The sequence below is a fragment of the Macrotis lagotis genome, chromosome 5 (genome assembly GCF_037893015.1).
Source record: "Macrotis lagotis isolate mMagLag1 chromosome 5, bilby.v1.9.chrom.fasta, whole genome shotgun sequence".
In the NCBI taxonomy this organism is placed as follows: domain Eukaryota; kingdom Metazoa; phylum Chordata; class Mammalia; order Peramelemorphia; family Peramelidae; genus Macrotis; species Macrotis lagotis.
In genome coordinates, this window is record NC_133662.1 from 37,993,497 (window position 1) to 38,005,813 (window position 12,317).

The window sequence follows — 12,317 nt, forward strand, 5'->3', positions numbered from 1 at the left end:
TTCAAAGGTAGAATAAGCCATGTTTAAAAAAAGAGATACAAGAGCTAGCTGAAGAAAATTTATTCCTTTAAATTAGAATTGGGCAAATGAAATCTAATGACTCTATGAGATATCAAGAATTCAGGGATAGCAAGGTGGCACAATGGATAGAACACCTGAATTCAAATCTGGCCTCAGACACAAATTATTGCGTAGCTGTGTGACTTAACTCACTTAACTCCATTGTCTTAAAAAAAAAAGAATGTCAAAGTTAAAAAATGAAAAAAAAACAATATGAAAAATATTGCACTGGAAAAACATCTGACATGGAAAATAAATCAATGAGAAATAATTTAAAATTTTTTGATCTACCTTAAAGTAGTGATCAAAAAGTGAGCCTGGAAAATATATTTTAAGAAATTATTTTAAGAAATATTTTAAGAAATTATTAAGGAAGAAGCTTATATGGCAGCATGGAGCTAGGAAGTTCCAGTACCTTTTCCCTAAACTTTAAATGAAGTTTCTAAATATACCCTGAAGACCCTTAATCCACAACAAAACAGAATGGAAAAAAGTATTCAACTCATGATATTAGGGAGGAATTTCAGTAAAGGTGTGTCTCACATGGGTTAAGGGGGAATAAACTTAGCATAGGAGGAAGATTTGGAAAGCCAGAAGACTCTTGGTCACAGTGCAACTCAGGAAGTTAATAGTAAAGCTGGACAACAGCAAGAGTCCTAAACCCAGTTGGAAAGGCAGTTTGAACTCCAGAATGTTGGTACAGTTTCAGGTTGGTCTAATACAGGGGAAAAAAATCTCTGTTACTTGAAACACCATAGATAATGCCATAGGCTAGTGGTAAATCAGGAATCAGATTCCTGACCCAGGGACAAAAAGCTTGGGACTTTGCCCCTTTTAACCCAGGAGCAGAACTCAATTATTCAAATAAAAAAATAAAAATAAATCCAACAACAAACAAAAAAAAGCATGTTATCCTTAAAAAACTTTTATTCTGATAGGGTCAATAAAAATGCCATTTCAAAAGAGGAAAACTGACTAAATGCCTACATGTAAAGCCTCACAGGGGATTTTGAATTATTCTCAAATGCAAAAAGACCTTTTAAAGGAGCTCAAAAGGGATTTATAAAACAAAAGAAGAGGAAGAAGAAAAACTAATGAAACAAATGAGCCATACAGGAGATTTGTGAAAAATTGACAAAAGAAATGAATACTTTAAAAAGCAAAATTGGTAAAAGGGGAAAATATCTAATTTAACTAATTAGAAAAGAAATATAATAGATAACTGAAGAAAAATGCTATTTTTTACTAACTAAAAATTAGAATCTAATGAATGGAAACCAATGACTTCATAAGACTTTAATTATCTATTAACAGAACCTGAAAAAATAGCAGAAAATATAAAGTATCTCAAGAAAAAATGACTAATCTGGAAAATAGATGTAGGAGACATCATTTATGAACTGTTGTTCTACCTGAAAAACTATAAGAAAAAGAAACTGGGCAATATCATACAGGAAATTATTATGGTAATATCCTAAAACAAGACAATAAAATAATCCTTGAAAGAATCAATCAAATTTCCCCTGCAAAGAGACCCATAATAAAAACTCCAATGAATATTGTAGTCAAATTTTAGAATTCTTATTTAAAGGAGAAAATACTGCAAGAAACTAAAAGGAAACAATTTAAATTCCAAGGAGACAGTCTGGATTACATGAACCTTATGGATTTCACCATTAAAGTATTGGGGGTTCTGATACAAAATGGCAGAAAGAAGCCAAGAACGTCCTTAAGCTCTCTGAGGCTTTATACAAAAGCAATGTTAATCAAGCCTCTAAACTGATTCTGGAGAGACAAAACCCCACAAAAGACAGAGTGAAGAATGTTACAGCAAGGTCTATCTTGATTTGAGGAAAAATGTGATCAAGTGAAGAGAGAAACCCAGGGCAGGGAGTTGAAGCCAGCATGGGATAAGAAGGGGGCCAGCCAGAAGTGAAGGTCATGGGATCCCAGCTCCGTAGGACAATGGCACAGCTAGCAGCTGGAATAACTCCAACACTTGTACCCCTGATACCAGTGTGACTGAACTGGATAGACCAGTCCAGTGAGTAAGCCATGGGTGATCTCATCATGAGACCCCACCTCACCACAAGAAACTTGGAAACAATACTCAGGGACAAACCTCAAAATAAGTAAGAAAATTCAGAGATAAGCCAGGACTATAGAAAGTTGCATAAAGAGAAGCAAAATATCATTTCAGAAGATGATAGAATAGATATTACATGTGAAGACATAGAGGAGAGTATGAATTGATTTCTAGCCCCCCCCAAAAAAACTTCTCAGAACAATTCAAAAAAAGGATTTTTAAAATCAAGTAGAAAAAAAAATGGCTAAATAAATGCAAGAGAGGGGGCAGCTATGTGGCACAGTGGATAGAGCACTGGCCCTGGAGTCAGGAGTACCTGAGTTCAAATCTGACCTCAGACACTTAATAATTGCCTAGTTGTGTGCCCTTGGGCAAGCCACTTAACCCCATTTGTCTTGCAAAAAACTTTAAAAAAAGAAAGAAATGCAAAAGAAAATCAGCTTCTTGGAAAAGAAAGCATAAAAAATGACTGAAGAAAATAAATACTATAAAAATGGAATTGGACAAATGGAAAAAAGGTGTAAAAATAGAACTGACTAAATGGAAAAGGAGATGGGAAAGTTAACTGGAGCTTCAGAATTAGTTAATCACTGAGACTTTTGGGGCAGAGCCAAGATGGTGGTGCAAAGCTAATGTGCTCCCAGAACCTTTCCCTACGAAAGTTAAATGAAACCTCTACTCTGACATTAATACTACAGATCACACTAAAAAAAAAAAAAGAGTCAAAGAAGTATTCAACTGTAGACATTGTGGAGGATTTTCTGTGAAGGTCTCTCTCTTTGGGGGGAAAGGGAAAATAAAGTTAAAGAGACAGGAGAGCAGGGAAAACCAGCAGGAGACCTTTGGGCACAGTGCAATCCAGGTCCTGACAGCTTAATAATAGCAGTGGTCCCAGCAGCTAGATAGCAAGCCAGCAGGGAGGATCCCAACCCCAAACACAGTCTGAATCCTGAGAGCACAGGAGTAAAAACCAGGACTGGGTCAGGAGCAAACCTCTGTTAAGTCAGAACCTGGACATAAAGGAGGAATCACACATCCGCAAAGGCAAGGCCTTGACTGCATAGGCAACATCTTGGCCAACAAGGAGCCAGACTTCAGGACCCCAGTCCCAGAAAGCTTGGATCTGTACTCCATATACTCCAGGAGCAGAACTACAACAGCAAAAATGAACCAAAAAGCTAAAAGAGTGCTTACTATCGAAAACTACTTCAGAGATAAAGATGACAGCAATGCCACATCTGAAGAAGAAAGCAGAAAAAAATTACAGAAGTATCAAAACATTCTATAAATTGCATTCTGGTACAAAAGCTCATTGAAGACAAGAATATAAGGAATTTAAAAATCAAAGAGGAGAGGATAAAAAAATGGAAAAAAGAAATGAAAGTCATGCAGAAAAATTGACATATTGATCAAAGAAATCAACTCCAATAAAAGTAAAAATAATCAGGGGATGCTAGGTGGCACAGTGGATAGAGCACTGGCCCTGGATTCAGGAGTATCTGAGTTCAAATCTGGCCTCATATGCTTAAAATTACCTAGCTGTGCAGCCTTGGGCAAGCCACTTAACTGTATTGTCTTGCAAAACAAAATAATAAAAAAAGAAAGAAAAAAAGTAAAAAGTAAAAATAACCAAATGGAAAAGGAAATGCAGAAGATAATTGAAGAAAATAAAATCCTAAAAATTAGAATTGAACAATTAGAAACTATAAATCTACAAGATTTCAAGATTCCATCACACAAAATAAAAAGGATGAAAAAACTGAAGATAATGTAAAGTACCTTCTAGGTAAAATGAACGACCTGAAAAACAGATTCAGGAGACACAATCTATGGATCATTGGACATAGAAAGCCTGTACCAAAAGAAGAAACTGTGAAAATATTGTGTAAGAAATTAAAGGGAAAACTGCCCCAACCTACTAAAACAAGAAAAAAAAAATATAACAATTGAAAGAATCTGCAGAACCCCTCCAGAAAGAGACCCCTAGGATAAAAATTCCAAAGACTGCAATAGCCAAATTCCAGAACCCTCAAATAAAAGCAAGAATATTGCAAGTAGCAAAAAAGAAAAGAATTCAAATACAAAGGTGAACACAATACACAGGACCTATCAGCCTAAACACTGAAGGATTTTGAAAAATTGGAATAACATATTTGGAGAACTAAGGACCTGGGATTACAACCCAGAATGTACTACCCTGAAAAATTCAGCATATAATATCAGGGAAAAAAGATGGATGTTCAATGAAATATAGGACTTCTAGAACTTCCTGGCACAAAGACCAGATCTGATTCTTTAGAAGTTTACTTTTCTAAGGAAAATTGCAGGGTAGAATAAAATAGAAAAGAATGAAATTAAAGGATAGAGGTATAATTGGGTCTTGTCTCTCAGTTGAAGAGGTCTAAGATCACATCCCTATGTTTTAGACAAAAAACCCTGGAAAAAAAAGCATAAGTGTTAACTTCAACTTAAGTGTCTCATTATACCATGGCTTACTTTAATCACAAGGCGCTAAGCACCTTGTCTAATGAAGGGCATCATAAGGTGCCAGGATATGAGACAATGTCTCTGTTACTTACAATATTCTGTAAAGTTCTCAGTGAGACCTCCAGACCCTCCCATTATTTAGTGATTTTCAAGATTCTTACAGTTAATTAGATTGGTGTCTGGTGCTACACTTAAAGGTTTAAGTACCCTGGGTGGGGGGAAGGGGTGAAATTTGAAAGAAAATATGCCTGGGGGAGGAAAACAAATAGTTCAAGAAATGATATGGCTTTGGATGATACTTTGGCTCAAGAAAGGAAAGTGTGTACTTGAAAGATACTTGTAAAGGGGGTAAGGTAAAAAATTTTTGTAATTACAATTTGATGCAATTTGAGTCAATGCTGCTAAACAATCAAGTAAACAATCTGTGATGATATCTTGATAACAATAGAAGCTTATCAAGCAATCAATTAATCTAACTGTGAGTGATGAAACCTGTTAAATAATATTAGATCATCAAGGGAAGAGGTACAAAGATTTATAATTTTAGAGGGAAAGAAGGGAGACTGTGTATTCTGAGTAAATTCGATTCAATAGATTTAGCCTAGAGGAAATAAGATACTTTTCCACTTGAGTTTAAGAATCTAACTTAATCTACAGGGAAGTGGGGACAGGGAATAGAACTGTAAGGGAAGAATAGATGGATAAAAAGGAAGGGAAGGTTTAAGTAGAAAATAAACTGAAAGTTAAATTCCTAAAAGAGAAGCCAAAAGAAAAAGGCAGTAAAATTTTGTGAAGGGGAATAGGAGAAAAGAAAAAAGACAAATATAAATGCAGAAAAATTGGATGGAGGGACATACAGATTTAGTAATCTTAACTGTAAATGTGAATGGGATGAACATAAAATGTAAACATAGCAGAATGGATTAAAATCCAGAACCTACAATGTGTTGTTTACAAGAAGCACATTTGAAGCAGATATACACAGAAGGTAAAGTTAAAACAGTGGAGAAAATATATTATGCCTCAGGGGAAATAAAAAAAAATCTGGGGTAGCTATGTTAATCTTAGACAAAGAAAAATGCAAAAATCAATTTCATTAAAAGGGATAATGTAGAAAACTACATCTTCTTAGAATGCACCATTTGGAATGAAGCTATACCATTACTAAACATGTATTCACCCAGTGGTATAGCATCCTGATTCCTTCAGAAAAAGCTGAGTGAATTACAGGGAGAAACAGACAGCAAAACTTTAATAATGGGAAACCTCAATCTCCCTTTCTCAGAACTAGATAAACCTAACAATAAAATAAACAGGAAGGAATTTAAGGTGAATGAAGTCTTAGAAAACTCAGATATGTTAGACCTCTGGAGAAAACTTAATGGGGATAGAAAACACTATACCTTTGTTTTGTTTTTTTTTAATTTTGGCCGTACATGGCACTTTCACCAAAACTCAGAAAATACTAGGGGAAAAATACTTAAAATCAAATGCAGAAAGGTAGAAATAATAAAAACACACTTCTCAAACCATGATGTAATAAAAATTACATGTAATAAAGGGTCAAGGAAATATAAACTAAGAACTAATTGGAAATTATAGGGGCAGCTAGGTGGAGCAGTGGATAGAGCACTGACCCTGGAGTCAGGAATAGCTGAGTTTAAATCCTGCCTCAGACACTTACTAATTACCTAACTGTGTGCTCTTGGGCAAAGCACTTAACCCCATTGCCTTGCAAAAAAACCTACAAAAATGAAATTAAATAACTTCATCTTAAAAAAAATAGCTGGATCAAACAGCATATAATAGAAATAACCAATAATTATATCCAAGAAAATGAGAATAATGAGACATCATACCAAAATTTATGGGATGCAACAAAGCAGTTTTTTAGAAAGATTTTATTTAATTTGAGTTTTACAGTTTTCCCCCTAATCTTGCTTCCCTCCCCCCACCAGCCCACAGAAAGCAGTCTGTTAGTCTTTACATTGTTTCCATGGTATACATTGATCTAAGCTGAATGTGATGAGAGAGAAATCAAATCCTTAAGGAAGAAAAATAAAATATAAGAGATAGCGAAATTATATAATAAGATAATGAGTTTTTTTCTAAATTAAAGGTAATAATCTTTGGTCTTTGTTCAAATTCCAGTTCTTTCTCTGAATACAGATGGTATTCTCCATCACAAATAGCCCAAAATTGTCCCTGCTTATTGCACGGATAGAATGAGCAAGTCCACCAAGGTTGATCATCACCCACATGCTGCTATTAGGGTGTATGATGTTTTTCTCATCTCGTTCAACATTAGTTCATGCAAATCCTTCTAGGGTTCCCTGAATTCCCATCCCCCCACCCCGGTTTCCAATGCAACAATAGTGTTCCAACACATACATATGACAGAGTTTGTTTAGCCATTCCCCAACTGAAGGACATTTACTTAATTTCCAATAATTTACCAACCCAAACAGGGCTACTATGAATATTTTTTTGTACAAGTGATGTTTTTACTTTTTTTCATAATCTCTTCAGAGTATAGACCCAGTAGTGGTATTGCTGTACTAAAGGATATGCACATTTTTGCTGCCCTTTGGTCATAATTCCAAATTGCTCTCCAGAAAGGTTGGATGAGTTCACAGCTCCACTAGCAATGTATTAATGTCCCAGATGACCCCCATCCCTTCCAACATTGATCATTGTCCTTTCTGATCATATTGGCCAGTCAGAGAGATGTAAGATGGTATCTCAGAGATGCTTTAATTTGCAATTCTATAATAAATAATGATTTAGAGCAATTTTTCATATGACTATGTAACACTTTCATTTCCTCATCTGCAAATTGCCCTTGCATATCCTTTGACCATTTGCCATTTGGGGAATGGTTTTTTTTTTTTAAATATGACTCAGTTCTCTGTATATTTTAGAAATAAGTCCTTTGTCAGAAATGCTACTTGTAAAAATTGTTTCACAATTTACTACATTTCTTTTAATCTTGGTTACAGTAGTTTTGTCTGTGCAAAAGCTTTTTAATTTAATGTAATCAAAATTATCTAGTTTGTTTTTAATGATGTTCTCCATCCCTTCCTTGGTCATAAACTGCTTCCCTTTCCATAGATTTGACAGGTAAACTGCTCATTGATCTTCTAGTTTGCTTATAAAATTGTTTTCTATATCTAAACCCTGTTTTCTTTTTGATTTTATCTTGGTATAGGCTATGAGGTGTAGGTGTATTCAAAGTTTCTTCCATACTAACTTCCAATTTTCCCAACAGTTTTTATTGAAGAGAGAGTTTTTATACCAATAGTTGGACTTTTTGGGTTTATCAAACAGCAGATTACTATAATCATTTCCTGCTATTGCACTTAGTTTATTCTACTGGTCCATCACTATGTCTTAACCAATACCAGACAGTTTTGATAACTGATGCTTTATAATATAATTTTACATCTGGTAAGGCTAAGCCTGCTTCTTTTACTCTTTTTTCATTTAAACCCTGAAAATTTTTGACTTTTTTCTCCTTATGAATTTACTTACAACTTTTTCTAACTCAATCAAGTAATTTTTTTTGTAATTTTCATTGGTAGGGAACTAAACAATTACTTTAGTTTTGGTAGAATTGTCATTTTTATTATATTAACTCGACCTTTCCACGAGCAGTTGATGTTTGCCCAGTTTTTAAAATCTGATTTTATTTGTGTGAGAAGTGGTGTTTTTTTTTTATGTTTTTTGCAAGGCAAATGGGGTTAAGTGACTTGCCCATGGCCACACAACTAGGTAATTATTAAGTGTCTGAGGCTAGATATGAACTTAGGTATTCCTGACTCCAGGGTTGGTGCTCTATCCACTGTGCTACCTAGCTACCCCAAGAAGTGTTTTGTACTTGTTTTCAAAAAAATTTTGATTCTGCCTTGGCAGGTAGGCTCTCAGGTATTTTATATTGTCTGAGTTTTCTTTGAATGGAATTTCTCTTTCTAGCTCATTCTGTTGTACCTTGCTAGTCATATATAGAAATGCTGAGGATTTATGAGGGTTTATTTTATATCCTGCTACTTTGCTAAAGTTGCTAATTATTTCTAGTAGTTTTTTAGATGATGTTTTGCAATTCTCTAGGTATACCATCATGTCATCTGCAAAGAGTGAAAGTTTTGTCTCTTCCTTCCCAATTCTAATTCCTACCATTTCTTTTTTTTTCTCTTATTGTTGAAGCTAACATTTCTAATGCAATATTGAATAGTGGTGGTGATAATGGCCATTCTTGTTTCACAGCTGTTCTTATTTGGAATGCCTCTAGTCTATCCCCATTGCATATAATGCTTGCTGATGGTTTCAGGTAGATACTGCTTATTATTCTAAGGAACAATCCATTTATTCCTACTTTCTCTAGAGTTTTTAGTAGGAAAGAGTGCTCTCTTTTGTGAAAAGCTTTTTCAGCATTTATCAATTCAATCATATCGTTTCTGGTAGGCTTGCTATTGATATAATTAATTACACTAAAAATTTTCCTAATATTGAACCAACCCTGCATTCTTGGGTTGGTCAGAGTGTATTATCCTAGTGATAACTTGTTGTAATCTTTTTGCTATGATTTTATTTAAGATTTTTCAACTATATTCATCAGTTAGTTAGGTCTACAATTTTCTTTCTCTGTTTTAACTCTTCCTGGTTTAGGTATTAGCACCGTATTGGTGTCATAGAAAGAGTTAGGCAGAGTTCTGTCTTTGCCTATATTTCCAAAGAGTATATAGAATTGGAACCAATTGTTCCTCAAATGTTTGATAGAATTCACTTCTGAATACATCTGGCCCTGGAGATTTTTTCTTAGGGAGTTCAATAATGGCTTGCTGAATTTCTTTTCTTATATAGGGTTCTTTAGGAATTTAATATTTCTTCATTTGTCCTGGGGAACTTATATTTTTAAATATTCATCCACTTCACTTAACTTGTCAAATTTATTGGCATATCATTGGGCAAAACAATTCTCAATTATTACTTTAATTTCACCACATTGGCGGTGAGTTCACCTTTTTTCATTTATGATACTAACAATTTGTTTTTCTTCTTTCACTTTTTTAGTCGAATTAACCAAATGTTTATTAGTTTTATTGGATTTTTTCATAAAACCAACTCTTGATTTTATTTATTAGTTCAATAGTTTTCTTGCTTTCCATCTTATTAATTTCTCCTTTAATTTTTAGAATTTCTAACTTGGTTTTTAATTGGGGGGTTTTTTAATTTGTTCTTTCTCTAACGGTTTTGGTTGTACAATTTCCTCTTTCTCTAATTTATTCATATAAGCTTTTAAAGATATAATATACCCCTTTAAAGCTTCCTTGGCTGTATCACATAGGTTTTGGTATATTGTTTCATTATTGTCATTATCTTGGATGAAACAACTAATTCTTTCTATAATTTTTTGTTTGATCCACTCAATCTTTAAAATGAGGTTTTTTTAATTAGTTTTTTTTTCAAGGTAAATGGGGTTAAGTGGCTTGTCCAGGGACACACAGCTAGGCAATTATTAAGTATCTGAGGCCAGATTTGAACTCAGGTACTCCTTACTCCAGGGCCGGGGCTCTATCAACTGTGATACCTAGCCACCCCTGAGGTTATTTTTTCAATTAGTTTTTGGTCTATATCTCCCTGGCCCAATATTTCATATGATTTTCATTGCATTATGATCTGATAAAGATGTATTCACTATTTCTGCCTTTCTGCAATTGATTATTAGTATTTTATGCCAAAATACATGGCCAATTTTTATGTAAGTGCCATGTACTGCAGAAAAATGTATATTCCTTTCTATCCCCATAAAATTTCCTCCTTAAGTCTGTGTCTCAGTTTCCTCCTTAACTTCCTTGTTGGTTATTTTATGGTGAGATTTATCTAATTCTGAGAGGGGAGATTGAGATCTCCTACTAGTAGTTTTGCTGTCTATGTCTTCCTTTAACTCTTTCAACTTCTCTAAGAATTTGTATGCTATACCATTTTGTGCGTAGATATTTAGTACTGAAATTACTTTATTGTCTAGGGTACATTTTAGGAGGATAAAGTTTCCTTGCTTATCTATTTTAACATGAACTATTTTTGCAACTGCTTTGACTGAGATGAGATACCCCTGTTTTTTTTTTCACTTCAGATGAAGCAAAATATATTTTGCTCCAACCTTTTACATTTAATCTGTATGTATCTCCCTGCTTCAAATGAGTTTCTTGTAAGCAGCATATTGTAGGATTCTGGCTTTTAATCCACTTGACTATTCATTTATGGGTTTTTTTATCATTTATTTATTTATTCTTATTTTGTACAAATAATGTTTTTATACATTACCAAAATATTCTTGTTTAAGAATAAGCATAATACCCCCTCCCCCCAAAAAATAAAGACCTGCATGAGAGATAAAGTAAAGGGGAGAGAAAAAAATAAAATAATAATAATAATAATAATTCTAGGCATGACCAGGTGGTGCAACGGACAGAGCACTGGCCCTGGACCCAGGAGCACCTGAGTCCAGATGTGGCCCCATATACCCAACAATCACCCAGCTCTGTGACACTGCACAAGGCACCCCAAACCCATTGCCCTGCCAAAAGCAAAAAAAAAAAGACCCAAAATAAAATAAAATAGTAATAATAATTTTAGGGGCTGCCAGCTGGCAGACAGATCATTGGCCCTTGAGCCAGGAGCACCCAGGTCCAAATCCAGCCTCAGACACCCAACAATCACTCAGCTGTGTGGCCCCAAGCAGGCCACCCAGCCCCATTTGTCCTGTAACCCCCCCAAATAATAATAATAATAATAATAAAAAATCTTCTTCAGTCTGTGTTCCAACACTACCAGCTCTCCTGTGGGTGGATCACATTCTTTATGATAAGTCCATCAAAAAAGTTATTCCATATTTTTCCACCATTGCCTTTGCTGATTGCAACTCCCTCCATTCCTACTTCTCCACTACCACGTACTATATTTTCTCTCTCCTTTCACTTTGTCTCTGCTGTAGGGTAACTGAGTGGCACAGCAGACTGTTCCCCAACACTGGGGCCAAGAGGCCCCCAGCCCACATACCACCCCTTAGTTCCAGCATCCACCCAGCCCTATGGTCCCAGACAGGCCATACAATCCCAGCCACTTTCAAGAAGTCAAAAAAGAAAATATGTTATATCCGACCACTCTCCCCTCATGGTCCATCCTCTCCTCCATCACTCACATCACCCCCCTTCCTTCTGTCCCCCTTCTCTCCTTTTTACTGCAGATGTCTATACCCCATTGAGTATATATGCTGTTTCCTCTCCTAGCCACCTCTGATAAGAGTAAAGATTCCCTCATTCCCCCTTGCCTTCCCCCTTCCATATCATTGCAATAGCTCATTGTAATAAAGAAAAGTTTTAGTATATGAAATATCTTAGTTTATTCCTCCTCTCCTTTTCCTTTCTCCCATTACATTTCCCTTTTATCTGTTGACTCTATTTTTACACTATAATATATCTTCAAATTCAACTTTTTCCTGTGCTCCATCTATAAAAGCTCCTTCTACCTGCTCTATTAAATGAAAAAGTTCATATGAGTATTTTCAGTATTATTTTTCTATACAGGAATACATGTAGTTCATCTTCATTAAGTTCTTCATATTTTCCCCTCCTTCTCCACTGTCTAGGCTTCACCTGAGTCCTGTATTTGGAGATCAAATCTT